Source organism: Myxine glutinosa, chromosome 4, assembly GCF_964187855.1.
Source record: "Myxine glutinosa chromosome 4, kmMyxGlut1.1, whole genome shotgun sequence".
Lineage (NCBI taxonomy): Eukaryota > Metazoa > Chordata > Myxini > Myxiniformes > Myxinidae > Myxine > Myxine glutinosa.
Window position 1 is genome coordinate 20,426,647 of NC_136264.1, and position 15,820 is coordinate 20,442,466.

The window sequence follows — 15,820 nt, forward strand, 5'->3', positions numbered from 1 at the left end:
TTATTAAAGAAAACCACTTTTCGCACTTGTGTTGGTGCAGGAAACCACTTTTGCACTTGTATTAGTGTGGAAAAACTACTTTTCGCACTTGTGTTCGTGTTGAAAAAACACTTTTCGCACTTGTGTTGATGCCGGGAACCACTTTTCGTACTTGTATTTGTGTGGAAAAACCACTTTACGCACTTGTGTTGGTGTAGGAAACCACTTTTCGCACTTGTATTAGTGTTGAAAACTCACTTTTCGCAATTGTGTTGGTGTAGGAAACCACATTTCGCACTTGTGTTATTGTGGCAAACCCACTTTGTGCACTTGTGTTGGTGTAGGAAACCACTTTTCACACTTGTGTTGGTGAAGGAAACTACTTTTCGCACTTGTGTTGGTGGAGGAAACCACTTTTCACACTTGTATTAGTGTTGAAAACTCCCTTTTCGCAATTGTGTTGGTGCAGGAAACCACTTTTCGCACTTGTGTTTGCATAGGAAACCACTTTTCGCACATGTGCTGGTGAAGGTAACCACTTTTCGCACTTGTGTTATTGTGGAAAACCCACTTTTCGTACTTGTGTTGGTGTTGAAAAAACACTTTTCGCACTTGTGTTGGTGTAGGAACCCACTTTTTGCATTTGTATTAGTGTGGAAAAACCACTTTTCGCACTTGTTTTGGTGCAGGGAACCACTTTTTACACTTGTGTTAGTGTTGGAAAACCAAGTTTCGCACTTGTGTTGGTATAGGAAACCACTTTTAGCACTTGTATTAGTGTAGAAAAACCACTTTTCGCACTTGTGATAGTGTTGAAAAACCACTATTCGCACTTGTGTTAGTGTTGAAAAACCACTTTTCGCACTTGTGTTAGTGTTTAAAAACCACTTTTCGCACTTGTGTTGGTGCAGGAAACCACTTTTGCACTTGTATTAGTGTGGAAAAACCACTTTTCGCATTTGTGTTAGTGTTGAAAAACCACTTTTCGCACTTGTGTTAGTGTTGAAAAACCACTTTTCGCACTTGTGTTGGTGCAGGAAACCACTTTTAGCACTTGTATTAGTGCAGAAAAACCACTTTTCACACTTGTATTAGTGTGGAAAAACCACTTTTCGCACTGTTGTTGGTGTCATAAACCACTTTTCGCACTTGTGTTAGTGTTGAAAAACCACTTTTCACACTTGTGTTGGTGGAGGAAACCACTTTTCTCACTTGTGTTAGTGTTGAAAAACCAATTTTTGCACTTGTGTTGGTGTAGGAAACCACTTTTCGTACTTGTATTAGTGTGGAAAAAACACTTTTCACACTTGTGTTGGTGTAGGAACCCACTTTTCGCACTTGTGTTTGCATAGGAAACCACTTTTCGCACATGTGCTGGTGAAGGAAACCACTTTTCACCCTTGTGTTAGTGTTGAAAAACCACTTTTCGCACTTGTGTTGGTGCAGGAAACCACTTTTGCACTTGTATTAGTGTGGATAAAACACTTTTTGCACTTGTGATAGTGTTGAAAAACCACTTTTCGCACTTGTGTTAGTGTTGAAAAACCACTTTTCGCACTTGTGTTGGTGCAGGAAACCACTTTTGCACTTGTATTAGTGTGGAAAAACCACTTTTCGCACTTGTGATAGCGTTGAAAAACCACTTTTCGCACTTGTGTTAGTGTTGAAGAACCACTTTTCGCACTTGTGTTGGTGCAGGAAACCACTTTCGCACTTGTGTTAGTGTTGAAAACCCACTTTTCGCACATGTGTTAGTGTTGAAAAACCACTTTTCGCACTTGTGTTGGTGCAGAAAACCACTTTTGCACTTGTATTAGTGTGGAAAAAACACTTTTGCACTTGTGATAGTGTTGAAAAACCACTTTTCGCACTTGTGTTAGTGTTGAAAAACCACTTTACGCACTTGTGTTGGTGCAGGAAACCACTTTTGCACTTGTATTAGTGTGGAAAAAACACTTTTTACACTTGTGATAGTGTTGAAAAACCACTTTTCGCACTTGTGTTAGTGTTGAAAAACCACTTTTCGCACTTGAGTTGGTGCAGGAAACCACTTTTGCACTTGTGTTAGTGTGGAAAAACCACGTTTCGCACTTGTGTTAGTGTTGAAAAACCACTTTTCGCACTTGTGTTGGTGCAGGACACCACTTTTGCACTTGTAATAGTGTGGAAAAACCACTTTTCGCACTTGTGTTAGTGTTGAAAAACCACTTTTCACACATGTGTTATTAAAGGAAACCACTTTTCGCACTTGTGTTGGTGCAGGAAACCACTGTAGCACTTGTATTAGTATGGAAAAACCACTTTTCGCACTTGTGTTGGTGTTGAAAAACCACTTTTCGCACTGGTGTTGGTGAAGGAAACCAGTTTTCGCACTTGTGTTAGTGTTGAAAACCCACTTTTCGCACATGTGTTAGTGAAGGAAACCACTTTTCACACTTGTGTTAGTGTTGAAAACCCACTTTTCGCACATGTGTTAGTGAAGGAAACCACTTTTGCACTTGTATTAGTGTGGAAAAAACACTTTTCGCACTTGTGTTAGTGTTGAAAAAACACTTTTCGCACTTGTGTTGGTGCAGGAAACCACTTTTCGCACTTGTGTTAGTGTTGAAAAACCACTTTTCGCACTTGTATTGGTGCAGGAAACCACTTTTGCACTTGTATTAGTGTGGAAAAACCACTTTTCGCACTTGTGTTAGTGTTGAAAAACCACTTTTCGCACTTGTGTTGGTGCAGTAAACTACTTTTGCACTTGTATTAGTGTGGAAAAAACACTTTTTGCACTTGTGATAGTGTTGAAAAACCACTTTTCGCACTTGTGTTAGTGTTGAACAAACCACTTTTCACACTTGTGTTGGTGCAGGAAATCACTTTTGCACTAGTATTAGTGTGGAAAAACCACTTTTCGCACTTGTGTTAGTGTTGAAAAACCACTTTTCGCACTTGTGTTAGTGTTGAAAAACCACTTTTCACACTTGTGTTGGTGCAGGAAACCACTTTTGCACTTGCATTAGTGTGGAAAAACCACTTTTCGCACTTGTGTTAGTGTTGAAAAACCACTTTTCGCACATGTGTTATTAAAGAAAACCACTTTTCGCACTTGTGTTGGTGCAGGAAACCACTTTTGCACTTGTATTAGTGTGGAAAAACTACTTTTCGCACTTGTGTTCGTGTTGAAAAAACACTTTTCACACTTGTGTTGATGCCGGGAACCACTTTTCGTACTTGTATTTGTGTGGAAAAACCACTTTACGCACTTGTGTTGGTGTAGGAAACCACTTTTCGCACTTGTATTAGTGTTGAAAACTCACTTTTCGCAATTGTGTTGGTGCAGGAAACCACTTTTGCACTTGCATTAGTGTGGAAAAAACCACTTTTCGCACTTGTGTTAGTGTTGAAAAACCACTTTTCGCACATGTGTTATTAAAGAAAACCACTTTTCCCACTTGTGTTGGTGCAGGAAACCACTTTTGCACTTGTATTAGTGTGGAAAAACTACTTTTCGCACTTGTGTTCGTGTTGAAAAAACACTTTTCGCACTTGTGTTGATGCCGGGAACCACTTTTCGTACTTGTATTTGTGTGGAAAAACCACTTTACGCACTTGTGTTGGTGTAGGAAACCACTTTTCGCACTTGTATTAGTGTTGAAAACTCACTTTTCGCAATTGTGTTGGTGTAGTAAACCACATTTCGCACCTGTGTTATTGTGGCAAACCCACTTTGTGCACTTGTGTTGGTGTAGGAAACCACTTTTCACACTTGTGTTGGTGAAGGAAATTACTTTTCGCACTTGTGTTGGTGGAGGAAACCACTTTTCACACTTGTATTAGTGTTGAAAACTCCCTTTTCGCAATTGTGTTGGTGTAGGAAACCACTTTTCGCACTTGTGTTTGCATAGGAAACCACTTTTCGCACATGTGCTGGTGAAGGTAACCACTTTTCGCACTTGTGTTATTGTGGAAAACCCACTTTTCGTACTTGTGTTGGTGTTGAAAAAACACTTTTCGCACTTGTGTTGGTGTAGGAACCCACTTTTTGCATTTGTATTAGTGTGGAAAAACCACTTTCCGCACTTGTTTTGGTGCAGGGAACCACTTTTTACACTTGTGTTAGTGTTGGAAAACCAAGTTTCGCACTTGTGTTGGTATAGGAAACCACTTTTGGCACTTGTATTAGTGTAGAAAAACCACTTTTCGCACTTGTGATAGTGTTGAAAAACCACTTTTCGCACTTGTGTTAGTGTTGAAAAACCACTTTTCGCACTTGTGTTAGTGTTGAAAAACCACTTTTCGCACTTGTGTTGGTGCAGGAAACCACTTTTGCACTTGTATTAGTGTGGAAAAACCACTTTTCGCATTTGTGTTAGTGTTGAAAAACCACTTTTCGCACTTGTGTTAGTGTTGAAAAACCACTTTTCGCACTTGTGTTGGTGCAGGAAACCACTTTTAGCACTTGTATTAGTGTAGAAAAACCACTTTTCACACTTGTATTAGTGTGGAAAAACCACTTTTCGCACTGTTGTTGGTGTCGTAAACCACTTTTCGCACTTGTGTTAGTGTTGAAAAACCACTTTTCACACTTGTGTTGGTGGAGGAAACCACTTTTCTCACTTGTGTTAGTGTTGAAAAACCAATTTTTGCACTTGTGTTGGTGTAGGAAACCACTTTTCGTACTTGTATTAGTGTGGAAAAAACACTTTTCACACTTGTGTTGGTGTAGGAACCCACTTTTCGCACTTGTGTTTGCATAGGAAACCACTTTTCGCACATGTGCTGGTGAAGGAAACCACTTTTCACCCTTGTGTTAGTGTTGAAAAACCACTTTTCGCACTTGTGTTGGTGCAGGAAACCACTTTTGCACTTGTATTGGTGTGGATAAAACACTTTTTGCACTTGTGATAGTGTTGAAAAACCACTTTTCGCACTTGTGTTAGTGTTGAAAAACCACTTTTCGCACTTGTGTTGGTGCAGGAAACCACCTTTGCACTTGTATTAGTGTGGAAAAACCACTTTTCGCACTTGTGATAGCGTTGAAAAACCACTTTTCGCACTTGTGTTGGTGCAGGAAACCACTTTTGCACTTGTATTAGTGTGGAAAAACCACTTTTCGCACTTGTGTTAGTGTTGAAAAACCACTTTTCGCACTTGTGTTGGTGCAGGAAACCACTTTTGCACTTGTATTAGTGTGGAAAAACCACTTTTCGCACTTGTGTTAGTGTTGAAAAACCACTTTTCGCACTTGTGTTAGTGTTGAAAAACCACTTTTTGCACTTGTGTTGGTGCAGGAAACCACTTTTGCACTTGTATTAGTGCGGAAAAAACACTTTTTGCACTTGTGATTGTGTTGAAAAACCACTTTTCGCACTTGTGTTAGTGTTGAAGAACCACTTTTCGCACTTGTGTTGGTGCAGGAAACCACTTTCGCACTTGTGTTAGTGTTGAAAACCCACTTTTCGCACATGTGTTAGTGTTGAAAAACCACTTTTCGCACTTGTGTTGGTGCAGAAAACCACTTTTGCACTTGTATTAGTGTGGAAAAAACACTTTTGCACTTGTGATAGTGTTGAAAAACCACGTTTCGCACTTGTGTTAGTGTTGAAAAACCACTTTTCACACTTGTGTTGGTGCAGGAAACCACTTTTGCACTTATATTAGTGTGGAAAAAACACTTTTTACACTTGTGATAGTGTTGAAAAACCACTTTTCGCACTTGTGTTAGTGTTGAAAAACCACTTTTCGCACTTGTGTTGGTGCAGGAAACCACTTTTGCACTTGTGTTAGTGTGGAAAAACCACGTTTCGCACTTGTGTTAGTGTTGAAAAACCACTTTTCGCACTTGTGTTGGTGCAGGACACCACTTTTGCACTTGTAATAGTGTGGAAAAACCACTTTTCGCACTTGTGTTAGTGTTGAAAAACCACTTTTCACACATGTGTTATTAAAGGAAACCACTTTTCGCACTTGTGTTGGTGCAGGAAACCACTGTAGCACTTGTATTAGTATGGAAAAACCACTTTTCGCACTTGTGTTGGTGTTGAAAAACCACTTTTCGCACTGGTGTTGGTGAAGGAAACCAGTTTTCGCACTTGTGTTAGTGTTGAAAACCCACTTTTCGCACATGTGTTAGTGAAGGAAACCACTTTTCACACTTGTGTTAATGTTGAAAACCCACTTTTCGCACATGTGTTAGTGAAGGAAACCACTTTTGCACTTGTATTAGTGTGGAAAAACCACTTTTCGCACTTGTGTTAGTGTTGAAAAAACACTTTTCGCACTTGTGTTGGTGCAGGAAACCACTTTTCGCACTTGTGTTAGTGTTGAAAAAACACTTTTCGCACTTGTATTGGTGCAGGAAACCACTTTTGCACTTGTATTAGTGTGGAAAAACCACTTTTCGCACTTGTGTTAGTGTTGAAAAACCACTTTTCGCACTTGTGTTGGTGCAGTAAACCACTTTTGCACTTGTATTAGTGTGGAAAAAACACTTTTTGCACTTGTGATAGTGTTGAAAAACCACTTTTCGCACTTGTGTTAGTGTTGAACAAACCACTTTTCACACTTGTGTTGGTGCAGGAAATCACTTTTGCACTAGTATTAGTGTGGAAAAACCACTTTTCACACTTGTGTTAGTGTTGAAAAACCACTTTTCGCACTTGTGTTAGTGTTGAAAAACCACTTTTCGCACTTGTGTTGGTGCAGGAAACCACTTTTGCACTTGCATTAGTGTGGAAAAACCACTTTTTGCAATTGTGTTTGTGTTGAAAAACCACTTTTCGCACATGTGTTATTAAAGAAAACCACTTTTCGCACTTGTGTTGGTGCAGGAAACCACTTTTGCACTTGTATTAGTGTGGAAAAACTACTTTTCGCACTTGTGTTCGTGTTGAAAAAACACTTTTCACACTTGTGTTGATGCCGGGAACCACTTTTCGTACTTGTATTTGTGTGGAAAAACCACTTTACGCACTTGTGTTGGTGTAGGAAACCACTTTTCGCACTTGTATTAGTGTTGAAAACTCACTTTTCGCAATTGTGTTGGTGTAGGAAACCACATTTCGCACTTGTGTTATTGTGGCAAACCCACTTTGTGCACTTGTGTTGGTGTAGGAAACCACTTTTCACACTTGTGTTGGTGAAGGAAACCACTTTTCGCACTTGTGTTGGTGGAGGAAACCACTTTTCACACTTGTATTAGTGTTGAAAACTCCCTTTTCGCAATTGTGTTGGTGTAGGAAACCACTTTTCGCACTTGTGTTTGCATAGGAAACCACTTTTCGCACATGTGCTGGTGAAGGTAACCACTTTTCGCACTTGTGTTATTGTGGAAAACCCACTTTTCGTACTTGTGTTGGTGTTGAAAAAACACTTTTCGCACTTGTGTTGGTGTAGGAACCCACTTTTTGCATTTGTATTAGTGTGGAAAAACCACTTTTCACACTTGTTTTGGTGCAGGGAACCACTTTTTACACTTGTGTTATTGTTGGAAAACCAAGTTTCGCACTTGTGTTGGTATAGGAAACCACTTTTAGCACTTGTATTAGTGTAGAAAAACCACTTTTCGCACTTGTGATAGTGTTGAAAAACCACTTTTCGCACTTGTGTTAGTGTTGAAAAACCACTTTTCGCACTTGTGTTAGTGTTGAAAAACCACTTTTCGCACTTGTGTTGGTGCAGGAAACCACTTTTGCACTTGTATTAGTGCGGAAAAAACACTTTTTGCACTTGTGGTTGTGTTGAAAAACCACTTTTCGCACTTGTGTTAGTGTTGAAGAACCACTTTTCGCACTTGTGTTGGTGCAGGAAACCACTTTCGCACTTGTGTTAGTGTTGAAAACCCACTTTTCGCACATGTGTTAGTGTTGAAAAACCACTTTTCGCACTTGTGTTGGTGCAGGAAACCACTTTTGCACTTGTATTAGTGTGGAAAAACCACTTTTCGCACTTGTGTTAGTGTTGAAAAACCACTTTTCGCACTTGTGTTAGTGTTGAAAAACCACTTTTTGCACTTGTGTTGGTGCAGGAAACGACTTTTGCACTTGTATTAGTGCGGAAAAAACACTTTTTGCACTTGTGATTGTGTTGAAAAACCACTTTTCGCACTTGCGTTAGTGTTGAAGAACCACTTTTCGCACTTGTGTTGGTGGAGGAAACCACTTTCGCACTTGTGTTAGTGTTGAAAACCCACTTTTCGCACATGGGTTAGTGTTGAAAAACCACTTTTCGCACTTGTGTTGGTGCAGAAAACCACTTTTGCACTTGTATTAGTGTGGAAAAAACACTTTTGCACTTGTGATAGTGTTGAAAAACCACTTTTCGCACTTGTGTTAGTGTTGAAAAACCACTTTTCGCACTTGTGTTGGTGCAGGAAACCACTTTTGCACTTGTATTAGTGTGGAAAAAACACTTTTTACACTTGTGATAGTGTTGAAAAACCACTTTTCGCACTTGTGTTAGTGTTGAAAAACCACTTTTCGCACTTGTGTTGGTGCAGGAAACCACTTTTGCACTTGTGTTAGTGTGGAAAAACCACTTTTCGCACTTGTGTTAGTGTTGAAAAACCACTTTTCGCACTTGTGTTGGTGCAGGACACCACTTTTGCACTTGTATTAGTGTGGAAAAACCACTTTTCGCACTTGTGTTAGTGTTGAAACACGACTTTTCACACATGTGTTATTAAAGGAAACCACTTTTCGCACTTGTGTTGGTGCAGGAAACCACTTTAGCACTTGTATTAGTATGGAAAAACCACTTTTCGCACTTGTGTTGGTGTTGAAAAACCACTTTTCGCACTGGTGTTGGTGAAGGAAACCACTTTTCGCACTTGTGTTAGTGTTGAAAACCCACTTTTCGCACATGTGTTAGTGAAGGAAACCACTTTTCACACTTGTGTTAGTGTTGAAAACCCACTTTTCGCACATGTGTTAGTGAAGGAAACCACTTTTGCACTTGTATTAGTGCGGAAAAAACACTTTTTGCACTTGTGATTGTGTTGAAAAACCACTTTTCGCACTTGTGTTAGTGTTGAAGAACCACTTTTCGCACTTGTGTTGGTGCAGGAAACCACTTTCGCACTTGTGTTAGTGTTGAAAACCCACTTTTCGCACATGTGTTAGTGTTGAAAAACCACTTTTCGCACTTGTGTTGGTGCAGAAAACCACTTTTGCACTTGTATTAGTGTGGAAAAAACACTTTTGCACTTGTGATAGTGTTGAAAAACCACTTTTCGCACTTGTGTTAGTGTTGAAAAACCACTTTACGCACTTGTGTTGGTGCAGGAAACCACTTTTGCACTTGTATTAGTGTGGAAAAAACACTTTTTACACTTGTGATAGTGTTGAAAAACCACTTTTCACACTTGTGTTAGTGTTGAAAAACCACTTTTCGCACTTGAGTTGGTGCAGGAAACCACTTTTGCACTTGTGTTAGTGTGGAAAAACCACGTTTCGCACTTGTGTTAGTGTTGAAAAACCACTTTTCGCACTTGTGTTGGTGCAGGACACCACTTTTGCACTTGTAATAGTGTGGAAAACCACTTTTCGCACTTGTGTTAGTGTTGAAAAACCACTTTTCACACATGTGTTATTAAAGGAAACCACTTTTCGCACTTGTGTTGGTGCAGGAAACCACTGTAGCACTTGTATTAGTATGGAAAAACCACTTTTCGCACTTGTGTTGGTGTTGAAAAACCACTTTTCGCACTGGTGTTGGTGAAGGAAACCAGTTTTCGCACTTGTGTTAGTGTTGAAAACCCACTTTTCGCACATGTGTTAGTGAAGGAAACCACTTTTCACACTTGTGTTAGTGTGAAAACCCACTTTTCGCACATGTGTTAGTGAAGGAAACCACTTTTGCACTTGTATTAGTGTGGAAAAAACACTTTTCGCACTTGTGTTAGTGTTGAAAAAACACTTTTCGCACTTGTGTTGGTGCAGGAAACCACTTTTCGCACTTGTGTTAGTGTTGAAAAACCACTTTTCGCACTTGTATTGGTGCAGGAAACCACTTTTGCACTTGTATTAGTGTGGAAAAACCACTTTTCGCACTTGTGTTAGTGTTGAAAAACCACTTTTCGCACTTGTGTTGGTGCAGTAAACCACTTTTGCACTTGTATTAGTGTGGAAAAAACACTTTTTGCACTTGTGATAGTGTTGAAAAACCACTTTTCGCACTTGTGTTAGTGTTGAACAAACCACTTTTCACACTTGTGTTGGTGCAGGAAATCACTTTTGCACTAGTATTAGTGTGGAAAAACCACTTTTCGCACTTGTGTTAGTGTTGAAAAACCACTTTTCGCACTTGTGTTGGTGCAGGAAACCACTTTTGCACTTGCATTAGTGTGGAAAAACCACTTTTCGCACTTGTGTTAGTGTTGAAAAACCACTTTTCGCACATGTGTTATTAAAGAAAACCACTTTTCGCACTTGTGTTGGTGCAGGAAACCACTTTTGCACTTGTATTAGTGTGGAAAAACTACTTTTCGCACTTGTGTTCGTGTTGAAAAAACACTTTTCACACTTGTGTTGATGCCGGGAACCACTTTTCGTACTTGTATTTGTGTGGAAAAACCACTTTACGCACTTGTGTTTGTGTAGGAAACCACTTTTCGCACTTGTATTAGTGTTGAAAACTCACTTTTCGCAATTGTGTTGGTGCAGGAAACCACTTTTGCACTTGCATTAGTGTGGAAAAAATCACTTTTCGCACTTGTGTTAGTGTTGAAAAACCACTTTTCGCACATGTGTTATTAAAGAAAACCACTTTTCGCACTTGTGTTGGTGCAGAAAACCACTTTTGCACTTGTATTAGTGTGGAAAAACTACTTTTCGCACTTGTGTTTGTGTTGAAAAAACACTTTTCGCACTTGTGTTGATGCCGGGAACCACTTTTCGTACTTGTATTTGTGTGGAAAAACCACTTTACGCTCTTGTGTTGGTGTAGGAAACCACTTTTCGCACTTGTATTAGTGTTGAAAACTCACTTTTCGCAATTGTGTTGGTGTAGTAAACCACATTTCGCACCTGTGTTATTGTGGCAAACCCACTTTGTGCACTTGTGTTGGTGTAGGAAACCACTTTTCACACTTGTGTTGGTGAAGGAAACTACTTTTCGCACTTGTGTTGGTGGAGGAAACCACTTTTCACACTTGTATTAGTGTTGAAAACTCCCTTTTCGCAATTGTGTTGGTGTAGGAAACCACTTTTCGCACTTGTGTTTGCATAGGAAACCACTTTTCGCACATGTGCTGGTGAAGGTAACCACTTTTCGCACTTGTGTTATTGTGGAAAACCCACTTTTCGTACTTGTGTTGGTGTTGAAAAAACACTTTTCTCACTTGTGTTGGTGTAGGAACCCACTTTTTGCATTTGTATTAGTGTGGAAAAACCACTTTTCGCACTTGTTTTGGTGCAGGGAACCACTTTTTACACTTGTGTTAGTGTTGGAAAACCAAGTTTCGCACTTGTGTTGGTATAGGAAACCACTTTTGGCACTTGTATTAGTGTAGAAAAACCACTTTTCGCACTTGTGATAGTGTTGAAAAACCACTTTTCGCACTTGTGTTAGTGTTGAAAAACCACTTTTCGCACTTGTGTTAGTGTTGAAAAACCACTTTTCGCACTTGTGTTGGTGCAGGAAACCACTTTTGCACTTGTATTAGTGTGGAAAAACCACTTTTCGCATTTGTGTTAGTGTTGAAAAACCACTTTTCGCACTTGTGTTAGTGTTGAAAAACCACTTTTCGCACTTGTGTTGGTGCAGGAAACCACTTTTAGCACTTGTATTAGTGTAGAAAAACCACTTTTCACACTTGTATTAGTGTGGAAAAACCACTTTTCGCACTGTTGTTGGTGTCGTAAACCACTTTTCGCACTTGTGTTAGTGTTGAAAAACCACTTTTCACACTTGTGTTGGTGGAGGAAACCACTTTTCTCACTTGTGTTAGTGTTGAAAAACCAATTTTTGCACTTGTGTTGGTGTAGGAAACCACTTTTCGTACTTGTATTAGTGTGGAAAAAACACTTTTCACACTTGTGTTGGTGTAGGAACCCACTTTTCGCACTTGTGTTTGCATAGGAAACCACTTTTCGCACATGTGCTGGTGAAGGAAACCACTTTTCACACTTGTGTTAGTGTTGAAAAACCACTTTTCGCACTTGTGTTGGTGCAGGAAACCACTTTTGCACTTGTATTGGTGTGGATAAAACACTTTTTGCACTTGTGATAGTGTTGAAAAACCACTTTTCGCACTTGTGTTAGTGTTGAAAAACCACTTTTCGCACTTGTGTTGGTGCAGGAAACCACCTTTGCACTTGTATTAGTGTGGAAAAACCACTTTTCGCACTTGTGATAGCGTTGAAAAACCACTTTTCGCACTTGTGTTGGTGCAGGAAACCACTTTTGCACTTGTATTAGTGTGGAAAAACCACTTTTCGCACTTGTGTTAGTGTTGAAAAACCACTTTTCGCACTTGTGTTGGTGCAGGAAACCACTTTTGCACTTGTATTAGTGTGGAAAAACCACTTTTCGCACTTGTGTTAGTGTTGAAAAACCACTTTTCGCACTTGTGTTAGTGTTGAAAAACCACTTTTTGCACTTGTGTTGGTGCAGGAAACCACTTTTGCACTTGTATTAGTGCGGAAAAAACACTTTTTGCACTTGTGATTGTGTTGAAAAACCACTTTTCGCACTTGTGTTAGTGTTGAAGAACCACTTTTCACACTTGTGTTGGTGCAGGAAACCACTTTCGCACTTGTGTTAGTGTTGAAAACCCACTTTTCGCACATGTGTTAGTGTTGAAAAACCACTTTTCGCACTTGTGTTGGTGCAGAAAACCACTTTTGCACTTGTATTAGTGTGGAAAAAACACTTTTGCACTTGTGATAGTGTTGAAAAACCACTTTTCGCACTTGTGTTAGTGTTGAAAAACCACTTTTCACACTTGTGTTGGTGCAGGAAACCACTTTTGCACTTGTATTAGTGTGGAAAAAACACTTTTTACACTTGTGATAGTGTTGAAAAACCACTTTTCGCACTTGTGTTAGTGTTGAAAAACCACTTTTCGCACTTGTGTTGGTGCAGGAAACCACTTTTGCACTTGTGTTAGTGTGGAAAAACCACGTTTCGCACTTGTGTTAGTGTTGAAAAACCACTTTTCGCACTTGTGTTGGTGCAGGACACCACTTTTGCACTTGTAATAGTGTGGAAAAACCACTTTTCGCACTTGTGTTAGTGTTGAAAAACCACTTTTCACACATGTGTTATTAAAGGAAACCACTTTTCGCACTTGTGTTGGTGCAGGAAACCACTGTAGCACTTGTATTAGTATGGAAAAACCACTTTTCGCACTTGTGTTGGTGTTGAAAAACCACTTTTCGCACTGGTGTTGGTGAAGGAAACCAGTTTTCGCACTTGTGTTAGTGTTGAAAACCCACTTTTCGCACATGTGTTAGTGAAGGAAACCACTTTTCACACTTGTGTTAATGTTGAAAACCCACTTTTCGCACATGTGTTAGTGAAGGAAACCACTTTTGCACTTGTATTAGTGTGGAAAAACCACTTTTCGCACTTGTGTTAGTGTTGAAAAAACACTTTTCGCACTTGTGTTGGTGCAGGAAACCACTTTTCGCACTTGTGTTAGTGTTGAAAAACCACTTTTCGCACTTGTATTGGTGCAGGAAACCACTTTTGCACTTGTATTAGTGTGGAAAAACCACTTTTCGCACTTGTGTTAGTGTTGAAAAACCACTTTTCGCACTTGTGTTGGTGCAGTAAACCACTTTTGCACTTGTATTAGTGTGGAAAAAACACTTTTTGCACTTGTGATAGTGTTGAAAAACCACTTTTCGCACTTGTGTTAGTGTTGAACAAACCACTTTTCACACTTGTGTTGGTGCAGGAAATCACTTTTGCACTAGTATTAGTGTGGAAAAACCACTTTTCACACTTGTGTTAGTGTTGAAAAACCACTTTTCGCACTTGTGTTAGTGTTGAACAAACCACTTTTCACACTTGTGTTGGTGCAGGAAATCACTTTTGCACTAGTATTAGTGTGGAAAAACCACTTTTCACACTTGTGTTAGTGTTGAAAAACCACTTTTCGCACTTGTGTTCGTGTTGAAAAAACACTTTTCACACTTGTGTTGATGCCGGGATCCACTTTTCGTGCTTGTATTTGTGTGGAAAAACCACTTTACGCACTTGTGTTGGTGTAGGAAACCACTTTTCGCACTTGTATTAGTGTCGAAAACTCACTTTTCGCAATTGTGTTGGTGCAGGAAACCACTTTTGCACTTGCATTAGTGTGGAAAAAACCACTTTTCGCACTTGTGTTAGTGTTGAAAAACCACTTTTCGCACATGTGTTATTAAAGAAAACCACTTTTCGAACTTGTGTTGGTGCAGGAAACCACTTTTGCACTTGTATTAGTGTGGAAAAACTACTTTTCGCACTTGTGTTCGTGTTGAAAAAACACTTTTCGCACTTGTGTTGATGCCGGGAACCACTTTTCGTACTTGTATTTGTGTGGCAAAAACCACTTTACGCACTTGTGTTGGTGTAGGAAACCACTTTTCGCACTTGTATTAGTGTTGAAAACTCACTTTTCGCAATTGTGTTGGTGTAGTAAACCACATTTCGCACCTGTGTTATTGTGGCAAACCCACTTTGTGCACTTGTGTTGGTGTAGGAAACCACTTTTCACACTTGTGTTGGTGAAGGAAACTACTTTTCGCACTTGTGTTGGTGGAGGAAACCACTTTTCACACTTGTATTAGTGTTGAAAACTCCCTTTTCGCAATTGTGTTGGTGTAGGAAACCACTTTTCACACTTGTGTTTGCATAGGAAACCACTTTTCGCACATGTGCTGGTGAAGGTAACCACTTTTCGCACTTGTGTTATTGTGGAAAACCCACTTTTCGTACTTGTGTTGGTGTTGAAAAAACACTTTTCGCACTTGTGTTGGTGTAGGAACCCACTTTTTGCATTTGTATTAGTGTGGAAAAACCACTTTTCGCACTTGTTTTGGTGCAGGGAACCACTTTTTACACTTGTGTTAGTGTTGGAAAACCAAGTTTCGCACTTGTGTTGGTATAGGAAACCACTTTTGGCACTTGTATTAGTGTAGAAAAACCACTTTTCGCACTTGTGATAGTGTTGAAAAACCACTTTTCGCACTTGTGTTAGTGTTGAAAAACCACTTTTCGCACTTGTGTTAGTGTTGAAAAACCACTTTTCGCACTTGTGTTGGTGCAGGAAACCACTTTTGCACTTGTATTAGTGTGGAAAAACCACTTTTCGCATTTGTGTTAGTGTTGAAAAACCACTTTTCGCACTTGTGTTAGTGTTGAAAAACCACTTTTCGCACTTGTGTTGGTGCAGGAAACCACTTTTAGCACTTGTATTAGTGTAGAAAAACCACTTTTCACACTTGTATTAGTGTGGAAAAACCACTTTTCGCACTGTTGTTGGTGTCGTAAACCACTTTTCGCACTTGTGTTAGTGTTGAAAAACCACTTTTCACACTTGTGTTGGTGGAGGAAACCACTTTTCTCACTTGTGTTAGTGTTGAAAAACCAATTTTTGCACTTGTGTTGGTGTAGGGAACCACTTTTCGTACTTGTAATAGTGTGGAAAAAACACTTTTCACACTTGTGTTGGTGTAGGAACCCACTTTTCGCACTTGTGTTTGCATAGGAAACCACTTTTCGCACATGTGCTGGTGAAGGAAACCACTTTTCACCCTTGTGTTAGTGTTGAAAAACCACTTTTCGCACTTGTGTTGGTGCAGGAAACCACTTTTGCACTTGTATTGGTGTGGATAAAACACTTTTTGCACTTGTGATAGTG